General features: G+C 46.6%; 1 pseudogene; it reads right to left on the reverse strand.

Annotated features, from left to right (window-relative positions):
• The window catches only part of LOC109759753 (putative serpin-Z12), a 32,966-nt pseudogene extending 17,470 nt beyond the window's left edge, over nt 1–15,496 (reverse strand).
• Between the last annotated feature and the right edge of the window lie 249 nt (nt 15,497–15,745).

Genomic DNA, 15,745 nt, shown 5'->3' on the forward strand with positions numbered 1-15,745 from the left:
CACGGAGCTACTCTAGCTAATTGCTCCCACTTTTAATATGTATCCAGATTGAGACTTAGAGTCATCTGGATCAGTGTCAAAACTTGCATCGACGTAACTCTTTACGACGAACCTTTTTTGTCACCTCCATAATTGAGAAACATATCCTTATTCTACTAAGGATAATTTTGACCACTGTCCAATAATCTACTCCTAGATCACTATTGTACTCCCTTGCCAAAATCAGTGTAGGGTATACAATAGATCTGGTACACAGCATGGCATACTTTATAGAACCTATGGCTGAGGCATAGGGAATGACTTTCATTCTCTTTCTATCTTCTGCCGTGGTCGGGCTTTGAGTCTTACTCAATTTCACACCTTGTAACACAGGCAAGAACTCTTTATTTGACTGTTCCATTTTGAACTACTTCAAAATCTTGTCAAGGTATGTACTCATTGAAAAAACTTATCAAGCGCCTTGATCTATCTCTATAGATCTTGATGCTCAATATGTAAGCAGCTTCACCGAGGTCTTTCTTTGAAAAACTCCTTTCAAACACTCCTTTATGCTTTGCAGAATAATTCTACATTATTTCCGATCAACAATATGTCATTCACATATACTTATCAGAAATGTTGTAGTGCTCCCACTCACTTTCTTGTAAATACAGGTTTCACCGCAAGTCTGTATAAAACTATATGCATTGATCAACTTATCAAAGCGTATATTCCAACTCCGAGATGCTTGCACCAATCCATAGATGGATCGCTGGAGCTTGCATATTTTGTTAGCACCTTTAGGATTGACAAAACCTTCTTGGTTGTATCATATACGACTCTTCTTTAATAAATCCATTAAGGAATACAGTTTTGTTATCCATTTGCCAAATTTCATAAAATGCGGCAATTGCTAACATGATTCGGACAGACTTAAGCATCGCTACGAGTGAGAAAATCTTATCGTAGTCAACACCTTGAACTTGTCGAAAACCTTTTGCGACAATTCGAGCTTTGTAGATAGTAACACTACTATCAGTGTCTGTCTTCCTCTTGAAGATCCATTTAATCTCAATGGCTCGCCGATCACTGGGCAAGTCAATCAAAGTCCATACTTTGTTCTCATACATGGATCTCATCTCAGATTTCATGGCCTCAAGCCATTTCGTGGAATCTGGGCTCATCATCGCTTCCTCATAGTTTGTAGGTTCGTCATGGTCAAGTAACATGACCTCCAGAACAGGATTACCGTACCACTCTGGTGCGGATCTCACTCTGGTTTACCTACGAGGTTCGGTAGTAACTTGATCTGAAGTTACATGATCATGATCATTAGCTTCCTCACTAATTGGTATAGTAGTCACAGGAACAGATTTCTGTGATGAACTACTTTCCAATAAGGGAGCAGGTACAGTTACCTCATCAAGTTCTACTTTCCTCCCACTCACTTCTTTCGAGAGAAACTCCTTCTCTAGAAAGGATCCATTCTTAGCAACGAATGTCTTGCCTTCGGATCTGTGATAGAAGGTGTACCCAACTGTCTCCTTTGGGTATCCTATGAAGACACATTTCTCATATTTGGGTTTGAGCTTATCAGGATGAAACATTTTCTTATAAGCATCGCAACCCCAAACTTTAAGAAACGACAACTTTGGTTTCTTGCCAAACCATAGTTCATAAGGTGTCATCTCAACGGATTTAGATGGTGCCCTTTTTAACGTGAATGCAACTGTCTCTAATGCATAACCCCAAAACGATAGTGGTAGATTGGTAAGAAACATCATAGATCGCACCATATCTAATAAAGTACGGTTATGACGTCCGGACACACCATTACGCTGTGGTGTTCCAGGTGGCGTGAGTTGCGAAACTATTCCGCATTGTTTCAAATGAAGACCAAACTCGTAACTCAAATATTCTCCTCCTCGATCAGATCGTAGAAACTTTATTTTCTTGTTACGATGATTTTCAACTTCACTCTGAAATTATATGGACTTTTCAAATGTTTCAGACTTTATGTTTCATCAAGTAGATATACCCATATCTGCTCAAATCATCTGTGAAGGTCTGAAAATAACGATACCTGCCGCGAGCCTCAATATTCATCGGACCACATACATCAGTATGTATGATTTCCAACAAATCTGTTGCTCGCTCCATTGTTTCGGAGAACGGCGTTTTAGTCATCTTGCCCAAGAGGCATGGTTCGCAAGCATCAAGTGATTCGTAATCAAGTGATTCTAAAAGCCCATCAGCATGGAGTTTCTTCATGCGCTTTACACCAATATGACCTAAACGGCAGTGCCACAAATAAGTTGCACTATCATTATTAACTTTGCATCTTTTGGCTTCAATATTATGAATATGTGTATCATTACGATCGAGATCCAACGAACCATTTTCATTGGGTGTGTAACAATATAAGGTTTTATGTAAACAGAACAACAATTATTCTCTAACTTAAATGAATAACCGTATTGCAATAAACATGATCAAATCATATTCATGCTCAACGCAAACACCAAATAACACTTATTTAGGTTCAACACTAATCCCGAAAGTATAGGGAGTGTGCGATGGTGATCATATCAATCTTGGAACTACTTCCAACACACATCGTCACTTCACCCTTAACTAGTTTCTGTTCATTCTGCAACTCCCGTTTCGAGTTACTACTCTTAGCAACTGAACCAGTATCAAATACCGAATGGTTGCTACGAACACTAGTAAAATACACATCAATAATCTATATATCAAATATACCTTTGTTCACTTTGCCATCCTTCTTATCTACCAAATACTTGGGGTAGTTCTATTTCCAGTGACCAGTTCCTTTGCAGCATAAGCACTTAGTCTCAGGCTTAGGTCCAGACTTGGGCTTCTTCACTTGAGCAGCAACTTGCTTGCTATTCTTCTTGAAGTTCCCCTTCTTCCCTTTGCCCCTTTTCTTGAAACTAGTGGTCTTGTCAACCATCAACACTTGATGTTTTTCTTTATTTCTACCTTCGCCGATTTTAGCATTGCGAAGAGCTTGGGAATTGTTTTCGTCAACCCTTGCATACTATAGTTCATCACGAAGTTCTACTAACTTGGTGATGGTGACTAGAGAATTCTGTCAATCACTATTTTATCTGGAAGATTAACTCCCATGATTCAAGCGATTGTAGTACCCAGACAATCTGAGCACATGCTCACTGCTTGAGCTATTCTCCTCCATCTTTTAGCTATAGAACTTGTTGGAGACCTCATATCTCTCAACTCGGGTATTTGCTTGAAAGATTAACTTCAACTCCTCGAACATCTCATATGGTCCATGACGTTCAAAACGTCTTTGAAGTCCCGATTCTAAGCCTTTAAGCATGGTGCACTAAACTATCAAGTAGTCATCATATTGAGCTAGCCAAACGTTCATAACGTCTGCATTTGCTCCTACAATAGGTCTGTCACCTAGCGGTGCATCATGGACATAATTCTTCTGTGCAGCAATGAGGATAATCCCCAGATCACGGATCCAATCCGCATCATTGCTACTAACATCTTTCAACTTAGTTTTCTCTAGGAACATATCAAAATAAACATGGGAGCTAAACGCGAGCTATTGATCTACAACATAGATATGCTAATACTACCAGGACTAAGTTCATGATAAATTAAAGTTCAATTAATCATATTACTTAAGAACTCCCACTTAGATAGACATCCCTCTAATCCTCTAAGTGATCACGTGATCCATATCAACTAAACCATGTCCGATCATCACGTGAGATGGAGTAGTTTCAATGGTGAACATCACTATGTTGACCATATCTACTATATGATTCACGCTCGACCTTTCGGTCTCAGTGTTCCGAGGCCATATCTGTTATATGCTAGGCTCGTCAAGTTTAACCTGAGTATTCCGCGTGTGCAACTGTTTTGCACCCGTTGTATTTGAACGTAGAGCCTATCACACCCGATCATCACGTGGTGTCTCAGCATGAAGAACTTTCGCAACGGTGCATACTCAGGGAGAACACTTATACCTTGATAATTTAGTGAGAGATCATCTTATAATGCTACCGTCAATCAAAGCAACATAAGATGTATAAAAGATAAACATCACATGCAATCATAATATGTGACATGATATGGCCATCATCATCTTGTGCCTTTGATCTCCATCTCCAAAGCATCGTCATGATCTCCATCGTCACCGGCATGACACCATGATCTCCATCATCTTGATCTATATCAATGTTGAAAGAACATGCGGTGCCCCCATGTTTGGTTTTGGTAATTAATGACAATCTCTATGGACTAATGGTTGCCTTGAGTTACATTTGAAGGGTTTGTCCATAGGCTTTTCTTGGAGCCCATTTGTTGGTTTCAAGGAGAGTTCGTGATGACCAAGGTGCTATTAAGGAATTATCCAAAGTTTGGTCTTGTGAGGGTTGAGCTTAATTGCAAGCATGTCTTGAAGAAGAAGAGTGTGTGATCATTCATGTTTACCTTCAAGATATCATCCAAATGAAGAGAGTTGAAAAGATTCAAGGTTGATCAAGACTAAGTCAAAGAGTGAATCAAGTTGATCAACACACAAAGCATAGAAGATGTACCGAGAGGGATCAAGCGATCCCATGGTATGGTAAGCATTGTCAATTACGCTTTGTGTACTAACCCATGGTCTTCGTGAGAGTTCTTTGTGGGGTTAGGTTGTGGTGTGCAAGTTCAAGTAGGATCATCACAAAGAGATCTTATGCTTGAAGCTTTCCGTCCATTGTGGTGACAATGGATTTGTGAAGATGTGCCGAAGAGTGGCTCACCCATAGTGGAGTATGGGGGAGCAATCCACTAGTCTTCACCGAGCCAACGCAATCAAGAAAGGTGGTCCAGCTTGAGGGAGTCAAGATCGTCATCATCCAGCTCAAGTTGACTATGTGCAAGGAAAAGGTTTGCCCTTGATAGGTTTTCTATTTTACCGGTCTCATGGTAGTTGTGGGAGACCGGGTTATAGGATCGATTGCGTACTATCAAGGGGGCTCTCGATGAGTAGCTTGATCGTATCGTTCGTAGAGAGCTCAAACCATTGCATCCTTGCATCATCTTTATTGGTTCTTGTTTGGTTCTTCTCTTTGTGAGTTTTGGAGCTTTTGGTCATCTTGTTGACAAGCTCGAGTTCATCGAAAACGGAGTTAACTCGCATCTTCTATGATGTTTTCGATGTTGGAGGTTATGTCGGTTCTTCTCTGTTGGAGGTTTCACTCCTCTATTTGTTAGGCATACCTCCCCTGCCTCTTCTTAATATAACTAGTCGCTGTTTTGATGCTACTCGCCGTCTTGTATCCAACAAGCTTGAGTTTTCTCAATTCGGAGCTCATTTGCAGAAGTTTTGGTAGTTCTGGTTTTCCTTGGACTATACTTATTTTCGTGGAAGTGGCATAAGGATGGCGCCAGCGGTAGTACCGCTGGGCCGGAGCGGCAGTACCGCGTATTGCCACAAGCGGTAGTACCGCTGCCCCACAGCGGTAGTACCACCCATGGCCATAAGCGGTAGTACGGCTCCGGTTCCACGCTGGTACCGCCTCGACTCGAGACGTGGTTTTCTCGTGTCGGGTTCAGCGGTAGTAGGAGCGTTAGTACCGCTCGTGTGCGGTAGTACCGCGGCTACCACCGCCCCTAGTGCCGCTCAATGGCCCTCCTCCCTGTTCCTTCTCCCTGTGCTCGTGGTAGGCGCTGTGCGCGGTCCCAGCGGTAGTACCGCTGGGCCAAGCGGCAGTACCGCTGCGGCTAACGGTAGTACCGCTGGCTCCAGCGGTAGTGCCGCTCATACGGCTCTGCCCTGCCCTCTGTTTTGCTCCGCTCTCCGTGTTCTACGCCCGGGCGGTAGTACCGCTTCCCTGAGTGGTAGTACCGCTCGTGCGCGGACTGGGCACATAACGGTTGGATTCGGGAGCTCCTATTAAAGGGGGTCTTCTTCCTCATTCAACCTTATCCTTTGAGCTCGTGTTCTTCCCCCATTGTTGACCTTCTTCGAGCTTGCTAACTCTCAATCCCTCCATGGATTCTTGCTAGTTTTTGAGGGAAAAGAGAGAGGAGATCTAGATCCACATTTCCACCAATCACTTTCTCCTCTATGTGAGGGGAACCCCTTGGATCGAGATATTGGAGTTCTTGGTGTTCTCCTTCTTGTTCTTCCTCTCAGTTTCGTCCCTAGCATTAGTTTCTTCGGTGGGATTTGAGAGAGAAGGACTTGGGCACTCCGTGTGCCCTTGCCATTGCATTTGGTGCATCGGTTTGAGTTCTCCACGGTGATACGTGGAAGTTACAAGTTGAGAAGCTTATTACTCTTGGGTGCTTGGTACCCTTGAGCTTGTTCCTCTTGGGTGCTTGGGCGCCCTAGACGGTTGGTGGTGTTCGGAGCTCAATCATTGTGGTGTAAAGCTCCGGGCAAGCGTCGGGGTCTCCAATTAGGTTGTGGAGATCGCCCCGAGCAATTTGACGGGTTCCGGTGACCGCCCCCAAGGGTTGCCAAAGTGTACGGGTTCGGTGACCGCCCCCAAGGGTTGCCATTTGTACGGGTTCGGTGACCGCCCTCAAGGGTCCCTTAGTGGAATCACGGCATCTTGCATTGTGCGAGGGAGTGAGGAGATTACGGTGGCCCTAGTGGCTTCTTGGGGAGCATTGTGCCTCCACACCGCTCCAAACGGAGATTAGCATCCGCAAGGGTGTGAACTTCGGGATACATCGTCGTCTCCGCGTGCCTCGGTTATCTCTTACCCGAGCCCTTTACTTATGCACTTTACTTTGTGATAGCCATATTGTTTCTTGTCATATATCTTGCTATCACCTAAGTAGTTTTTCTTGCTTAGCATAAGTTGTTGGTGCACATAGGTGAGCCTAGTTGTTGTAGGTTTTGTGCTTGACAAATTAACCGCTAGGTTTATTCCGCATTTGTTCAAGCCTCAACCGTAATTATTTTAAAGCGCCTATTCACCCCCCTTCTAGGCGACATCCACGATCTTTCAAATGTGTCGTCACATGGTCATCTCGCCAACTATTGTTCTTGCAACTATTGCTATCACATAGCGATAAAGTAAATCAATTATTTGGCGCTTGCATCTTATGCAATAAAGAGACAACCATAAAACTTTTGCCAGTTGCCGATAACTTCAACAAAACATGATCATCTCATACAACAACTTATATCTCATCACGTCTTGACCATATCACATCACAACATGCCCTGCAAAAATAAGTTAGACGTCCTCTACTTTGTTGTTGCAAGTTTTACGTGGCTGCTACGGGCTGAGCAAGAACCGTTCTTACCTACGCATCAAAACCACAACGATAGTTCGTCAAGTTAGTGATGTTTTAACCTTCTCAAGGACCGGGCGTAGCCACACTCGGTTCAACTAAAGTTGGAGAAACTGACACCCGCTAGTCACCCGTGTGCAAAGCACGGCGGTAAAACCAGTCTCGCGTAAGCGTACGCATAATGTCGGTCCGGGCCGCTTCATCCAACAATACCGCCGAACCAAAGTGTGACATGCTGGTAAGCAGTATGACTTGTATCGCCCACAACTCACTTGTGTTCTACTCGTGCATATGACATCTACGCATAAAACCAGGCTCGGATGCCACTGTTGGGGAACGTAGTAATTTCAAAAAAAAATCCTACGCACACGCAAGATCATGGTGATGCATAGCAACGAGAGGGGAGAGTGTTGTCCACGTACCCTCGTAGACCGAAAGCGGAAGCGTTAGCACAACGCGGTTGATGTAGTCATACGTCTTCACGATCCGACCGATCAAGTACCGAACGCACGGCACCTCCGAGTTCAGCACACGTTCAGCCCGATGACGTCCCTCGAACTCCGATCCAGCCGAGTGTTGAGGGAGAGTTTCGTCAACACGACGGCGTGGTGACGATGATGATGTTCTACCGACGCAGGGCTTCGCCTAAGCACCGCTACAGTATTATCGAGGTGGACTATGGTGGAGGGGGGCACCGCACACGGCTAAAAGATCAAATCAATTGTTGTGTCTTTGGGGTGCCCCTCTGCCCCCGTATATAAAGGAACAAGGGGGGAGGTGCGGCCGGCCAGGAGGAGGCGCGCCAAGAGGAGTCCTACTCCCACCGGGAGTAGGATTCCCCCCTTTTCAAGTAGTAGGAGTAGGAGTCAAGGAAAGGGGGAGAGAAGAGAAGGAAGGAGGGGGCGCAGCCCCTCCCACTAGTCTAATTCGGACTAGGCCTTGGGGGGGCGCCCAGCCTCTCCTCTCTCTTTCCCCTAAAGCCCAATAAGGCCCATATACTCCTCGGCGAATTCCCGTAACTCTCCGGTACTCCGAAAAATACCCGAATCACTCGGAACCTTTCCGATGTCCGAATATAGTCGTCCAATATATTGATCTTTACGTCTCGACCATTTCGAGACTCCTCGTCATGTCCCCGATCTCATCCGGGACTCTGAACTACCTTCGGTACATCAAAACACATAAACTCATAGTATAACCGTCATCAAACTTTAAGCGTGCGGACCCTACGGGTTCGAGAACCATATAAACATGACCGAGACACGTCTCCGGTCAATAACCAATAGCGGAACCTGGATGCTCATATTGGCTCCCACATATTCTACGAAGATCTTTATCAGTCAGACCGCATAACAACATACGTTGTTCCCTTTGTCATCGGTATGTTACTTGCCCGAGATTCGATCGTCGGTATCTCAATACCTAGTTCAATCTCGTTACTGGCAAGTCTCTTTACTCGTTCCGTAATACATCATCCCGCAACTAACTCATTAGTTGCAATGCTTGCAAGGCCTAAGTGATGTGCATTACCGAGTGGGCCCAGAGATACCTCTCCGACAATCGGAGTGACAAATCCTAATCTCGAAATACGCCAACCCAACAAGTACCTTCGGAGACACCTATAGAGCAGCTTTATAATCACCCAGTTACGTTGTGACGTTTGGTAGCACACAAAGTGTTCCTCCGGTAAACGGGAGTTGCATAATCTCATAGTCATAGGAACATGTATAAGTCATGAAGAAAGCAATAGCAACATACTAAACGATCAAGTGCTAAGCTAACGGAATGGGTCAAGTCAATCACATCATTCTCCTAATGATGTGACCCCGTTAATCAAATGACAACTCATGTCTATGGCTAGGAAACATAACCATCTTTGATCAACGAGCTAGTGAAGTAGAGGCGTACTAGTGACACTATGTTTTTCTATGTATTCACACAAGTATTATGTTTCCGGTAATACAATTCTAGCATGAATAATAAACATTTATCATGATATAAGGAAATAAATAATAACTTTATTATTGCCTCTAGGGCATATTTCCTTCACTATCATTATCAACTCTGCATCTTTTGGCTTCAACATTATGAATATGTGTATCACTACTTTCAAGATTCAACAAAAATAGACCACTCTTCAAGGGTGCATGACCATAAAAGATATTACTCATATAAATAGAACAACCATTATTCTCAGATTTAAATGAATAACCGTCTCGCATCAAACAAGATTCAGATATATTGTTCATGCTCAATGCTGGCACCAAATAACAATTATTCAGGTCTAAAACTAATCCCGAAGGTAGATGTAGAGGTAGCGTGCAAACGGCGATCACATCGACTTTGGAACCATTTCCCACGCGCATTGTCACCTCGTCCTTAGCCAGTCTTCGCTTAATCCGTAGTCCCTGTTTCGAGTTGCAAATATTAGCAACAGAACCAGTATCAAATACCCAGGTGCTACTGCGAGCTCTAGTAAGGTACGCATCAATAACATGTATATCACATATACCTTTGTTCACCTTGCCATCCTTCTTATCCGCCAAATACTTGGGGCAGTTCTGCTTCCAGTGACCAGTCTGCTTGCAGTAGAAGCACCCAGTCTCAGGCTTAGGTCCAGACTTGGGTTTCTTCTCTTGAGCAGCAACTTGTTTGCTGTTCTTCTTGAAGTTCCCCTTCTTCTTCCCTTTACCCTTTTTCTTGAAACTGGTGGTCTTATTGACCATCAATACTTGATGCTCCTTCTTGATTTCTACCTCCGCAGCCTTTAGCATTGCGAAGAGCTCGGCAATTGTCTTATCCATCCCTTGCATATTATAGTTCATCACGAAGCTCTTGTAGCTTGGTGGCAGTGATTGAAGAATTCTGTCAATGTAACTATCATCCGGAAGATTAACTCCCAGTTGAATCAAGTGATTGTTATACCCAGACATTTTGAGTATATGTTCACTGACAGAACTATTCTCCTCCATCTTGCAGCTGTATAACTTATTGGAGACTTCATATCTCTCAATCCAGGCATTTGCTTGAAATATTAACTTCAACTCCTGGAACATCTCATATGCTCCATGACGTTCAAAACGTCGTTGAAGTCCCGGTTCTAAGCCGTAAAGCATGGCGCACTGAACTACCGAGTAGTCATCAACACACAACTGCCAGGCATTCACAATGTCTGCAGTTGCTGGCGCGGGTGGTACACCTAGCGGTGCTTCCAGGACGTAATTCTTCTATGCAGCAATGAGGATAATCCTCAAGTTACGGACCCAGTCCGTGTAATTGCTACCATCATCTTTCAACTTTGCTTTCTCAAGGAACGCATTAAAATTCAACGGAACAACACCACGGGCCATCTATCTACAATCAACATAGACAAGCAAAATACTATCAGGTACTAAGTTCATGATAAATTGAAGTTCAATTAATCATATTACTTAAGAACTCCCACTTAGATAGACATCCCTCTAATCATCTAAGTGATCACGTGATCCAAATCAACTAAACCATGTCCGATCATCACGTGAGATGGAGTAGTTTTCAATGGTGAACATCACTATGTTGATCATATCTACTATATGATTCATGCTCGACCTTTCGGTCTCAGTGTTCCGAGACCATATCTGCATATGCTAGGCTCGTCAAGTTTAACCCGAGTATTCTGCGTGTGCAAAACTGGCTTGCACCCGTTGTAGATGGACGTAGAGCTTATCACACCCGATCATCACGTGGTGTCTCGGCACGACGAACTTTGGCAACGGTGCATACTCAGGGAGAACACTTTTATCTTGAAATTTAGTGAGAGATCATCTTATAATGCTACCGTCAATCAAAGCAAAATAAGATGCATAAAGGATAAACATCACATGCAATCAATATAAGTGATATGACATGGCCATCATCATCTTGTGCTTGTGATATCCATCTCAGAAGCACCGTCATGATCACCATCGTCACCGGCGCGACACCTTGATCTCCATCGTAGCATCGTTGTCGTCTCGCCAACTATTGCTCCTACGACTATCGCTGCCGCTTAGTCATAAAGTAAAGCATTACAGGGCGATTGCATTGCATACAATAAAGCGACAACCATATGGCTCCTGCCAGTTGCCGATAACTCGGTTACAAAACATGATCATCTCATACAATAAAATATAGCATCATGCCTTGACCATATCACATCACAACATGCCCTGCAAAAACAAGTTAGACATCCTCTACTTTGTTGTTGCAAGTTTTACGTGGCTGCTACGGGCTAAGCAAGAACCGTTCTTACCTACGCATCAAAACCACAACGATAGTTCGTCAAGTTAGTGTTGTTTTAACCTTCTCAAGGACCGAGCGTAGCCACACTCGGTTCAACTAAAGTTGGAGAAACTGACACCCGCCAACCACCTGTGTGCAAAGCACATCGGTAGAACCAGTCTCGCATAAGCGTACTGTTGGGGATATTACCACTGGGCGTAAACCGGCCAGGAGTGGCCGGGTTAACCCCATAAGTAGTTCATCTGTATCTGAAGCCTATGAGGACAGACGGTGACGCTTCATGAAGGCCCAGGGCCCAAAGCCGGTTTAAGGCCTATAGACATAAATCGGCATTGATATGTAAACTTGTGTTGTAAGATAGAAGTAGCAGAGACCGAGCCGGACACGATTATGAGCCGGCCTCGGAGTCTGTAAACCGACGGGCGTCAACCCATGTATATAAGGGGACGACCCGGTGGCGGTTCAAGGACAACAGACAACAACTCGAGACTCAGGCAAAGCGTATTCGCTCCCTAGTCATCGAAACCCCATCAATTCCATCACAACTAGACGTAGGCTTTTACCTTCATCGTAAGGGCCGAACTAGTATAAAACTCTCTTGCGTCCCTTGTCCGCTATAACCCCTTTAAGCCAACCCGTAGCGATGGCTCCACGACTAAGTCCTTTCTCTAGGACATCTGCCGTGACAAAACCACGACACGTACGCGTAATGTCGGTCCGGGCCGCTTCATCCAACAATACCGCCGAACCAAAGTATGACATGCTGGTAAGTAGTATGACTTGTATCGCCCACAACTCACTTGTGTTCTACTCGTGCATAAACATCTACGCATAAAACCAGGCTCTGATACCACTGTTGGGGAACGTAGTAATTTCAAAAAAAAATCCTACGCACACACAGGATCATGGTGATGCATAGCAACAAGAGGGGAGAGTGTGTCCACGTACCCTCCTAGACCGAAAGCGGAAGCGTTAGCACAACGCGGTTGATGTAGTCGTACGTCTTCATGATCCGACCGATCCGAGTACCGAACGTACGGCACCTCCGAGTTCAGCACACGTTCAGCTCGATGACGTCCCTCGAACTCCGATCCAGCCGAGCTTTGAGGGAGAGTTCCGTCAGCATGACGGCGTGGTTACGGTGATGATGATGCTACCGACGCAGGGCTTCGCCTAAGCACCGCTACGATATTATCGAGGTGGAATATGGTGGAGGGGGGCACCGCACACGGCTAAGAGATCAAGAGATCAATTGTTGTGTCTATGGGGTGCCCCCCTCCTCCGTATATAAAGGGGGAAGGAGGAGAGGGCCGTCCAAGGGGAGGAGGCGCGCCCAAGGGGGCAATCCTACTCCAAGTAGGTTCCCCCCCTCTTTCCTAGTCCAAGTAGGAGAGGGGAAGGAAGGGGAGGAGAAGAAGAAGGAAAGGGGGGCCGGCCCCTTAGTCCAATTCGGTTTGGGCTAGGGGGGGCGCGCGCCTCTAGCTGGCCGCCTCTCCTCTTCCACCACTTGGGCCCATGAGGCCCAATAACCCCCCGGGAGGTTCCGGTAACCTCCCGGTTTCTCCGGTATTTATCCGATAACCCCTGGAACTCATCCGGTGTCCGAATATAACATTCCAATATATCAATCTTAACGTCTCGACCATTTCGAGACTCTTCGTCATGTCCGTGATCATATCCGGGACTCCAAACTACCTTCGGTACATCAAAACACAAAACTCATAATACCGATCGTCATCTAACTTTAAGCATGCGGACCCTACGGGTTCGAGAACTATGTAGACATGACCAAGACACGTCTCCGGTCAATAACCAATAGCGGAACCTGGATGCTCATATTGGCTCCTACATATTCTACGAAGATCTTTATCGGTCAAACCGCATAACAACATACGTTGTTCCCTTTATCATCAGTATGTTACTTGCCCGAGATTCGGTCGTCGGTATCTCAATACCTAGTTCAATCTCGTTACCGGCAAGTCTCTTTACTCGTTCCGTAATACATCATCTCGCAACTAACTCATTAGTCACAATGCTTGCAAGGCTTATAGTGATGTGCATTACCGAGAGGGCCCAGAGACACCTCTCCAACAATCGGAGTGACAAATCCTAATCTCGAAATACGCCAACCCAACAAGTACCTTCGGAGACACCTGTAGAGCACATTTATAATCACCCAGTTACGTTGTGACGTTTGGTAGCACACAAAGTGTTCCTCCGGTAAATGGGAGCTGCATAATCTCATAGTCATAGGAACATGTATAAGTCATGAAGAAAGCAATAGCAACATACTAAACGATCAAGTGCTAAGCTAACGGAATGGGTCAAGTCAATCACATCATTCTCCTAATGATGTGATCCCGTTAATCAAATGACAACTCATGTCCATGGCTAGGAAACTTAACCATCTTCGATTAACGAGCTAGTCAAGTAGAGGCATACTAGTGACACTATGTTTGTCTATGTATTCACACATGTATTATGTTTCCGGTTAATACAATTCTAGCATGAATAATAAACATTTATCATGATATGAGGAAATAAATAATAACTTTATTATTGCCTCTAGGGCATATTTCCTTCAGTGGCACCCTTGCACTCTCCTAGATCCCCACGGCCGTTGCTGCGGCGGCCACGGTGCCCTGCTCGTCCACCTTGATGGTGGCCTTATGGTACATGCCCGTGATGAAGAGCCCATCCCCGCCGCTCACCATGCCCGAGAAGTCGCCGCCTCCAAAAGCCCTGGTGACCCCGAGCTTCCGCATGTCCGACGACGCCTCGAACTCGAACGTGAACTTGAACTTCGGGACCATGAACCGCCCGACCAGGACCTGGGCCGCCGGCGTGTGGCTCTTGAGGAACCCCGGCGTCGCGACCGACTTGTCGTAGAGATCGGCGAGGCCGAGAGCGGCGCCGTCCGGGAGGAGGAGAAGCATGTATAATGCTGCCTCGGCTCGCGGCCCCACGTGGTCGTCGTCGTTCTTGTAGGACAGCTTGAGGGCCCTGAAGCCCCGGTAGACGGCGACATGCTGCTCGAACGGGAACCGGCCCGTCGTCATGAACGGCGCGCGCACGATGGCTCCGTCTGGGACGTGGAACAGCGCGGTGAAGGTTGCCGACTGGTCGAACGGCTGAGACCACGTCCCGTTGAAGTAGAGCGCGTTGGCGAGGATGACTCGCGTGGACGCACCGACCGAGCCGGGCAGGAGGACGTCGCGGATGCGCCCGTCCGTCACGCCGGCGACGAAGGCGTTCACTCGCCGCCTCGCCTGCTCGGGGTCCGAGGAGAAATCCACGGATTCCGCGGTGGCAGCGTATCTCGACGCTGCGGTGGCCATGAACTCCGGCTCCAGCTCCTGCCCGCGGTCGACCCACACGCCGCATGCGAAGGACGTCTGCGCCAGGCCGTTGAGCCTGCCCGCCAGCTCCGTCGCCAGCACGCCGTGCAGCTCGTCGAGCGACGCCGAGCGGGAGGAACCCCAGTGTTGAAATATATTGCCTGCCTTCCTCCATCAGTTTAGACTTTTGGATGAGTTGACTGGAGCATGAATTCAATACCCAGGAGCTCCTCGCGCGTCTTGCCCCGCGTGCCGGCGGCCACCAGCGCAAGCGCCGCGTGGATGGACAGCGGCGAGACGATGAAATTGCCTCCCCCGCCGGCTGCCGCCCGGACGCCGACCTCCCTGGCGAGAGGCAGGCACGACGCCTTCCCGCCCGCGTCGCCGCCTACCGCCGCAGACACAGAGTGGCCACCCGGAGGCGCCTCGGTGAGCAAGGGGGTGCGTGCTTGCGTCTTTGCATGGCTGGAACTGTAAGGGCGGTGGAGGTAGCTCTGGCCGCTGCAAGGGCAACGCTGCGTGTAGTCAAGCCGCGGGCGCCGGGAAGTCATCGTCCTGAATTCCACCTGCGACCGCCATGCGGCAAACAGCTTCAAGCAGAGGACGGTCTTCCACAAGGGCGACATCCAGATCGCCGATCTGCAGGGTGCAGACTAGCCACTAGTTACCTTTGAGCCCAGAGTCATTTACACCATTAGTGATAGAACTTGGCACAAATGATCACTTTAGCGCTAAAACTTGTGATGTACATATAAGTGGTTCAAGAACTTGATTTGATGGTGCAAATACAGTGTTGCATACGCCTGCCACACTGACTAGGCGTGCCAGCATGGCGGGACACGCTGTCAGTGACAGAAAGGGGAGGGCAAGGCATG

Source organism: Aegilops tauschii, chromosome 1 (assembly GCF_002575655.3).
Source record: "Aegilops tauschii subsp. strangulata cultivar AL8/78 chromosome 1, Aet v6.0, whole genome shotgun sequence".
In the NCBI taxonomy this organism is placed as follows: Eukaryota; Viridiplantae; Streptophyta; class Magnoliopsida; order Poales; family Poaceae; genus Aegilops; species Aegilops tauschii.